The 267-nt window shown below is 21.7% G+C and overlaps 1 protein-coding gene across 2 annotated transcripts in view; it reads left to right on the top strand.

Moving 5' to 3' along the window:
• The window catches only part of LOC119593775 (protein draper-like), a gene marked incomplete at its 3' end in the record, with an annotated part of 60455 nt that overhangs the window by 46577 nt on the left and 13611 nt on the right, over nt 1-267 (top strand).

Genomic DNA, 267 nt, shown 5'->3' with positions numbered 1-267 from the left:
ATTATTATATGATCTTTTCTTAATTTGAAAATTTAAATGTTATGGTATGTAAACCAAAAGAAGATAATTGAATGAATATTTTGTGCTTGTATTACTCTATTTGATGTATTTTTTCTTCATATTACTGTTTCATAAATATCATGCTGAATTGAAAGTTACACATTTATTTCTTGAAACATTTTTCTAACAAGATTTAAACATGATATATTTAGAATATCCCATCAAAAGAACTTTTCTACTCTTAAAGATTAAATGAATTTATGGAGA

This window comes from Penaeus monodon, chromosome 32, assembly GCF_015228065.2.
Source record: "Penaeus monodon isolate SGIC_2016 chromosome 32, NSTDA_Pmon_1, whole genome shotgun sequence".
NCBI lineage: Eukaryota > Metazoa > Arthropoda > Malacostraca > Decapoda > Penaeidae > Penaeus > Penaeus monodon.
This window is presented reverse-complemented; position numbering and strand designations above follow the sequence as displayed.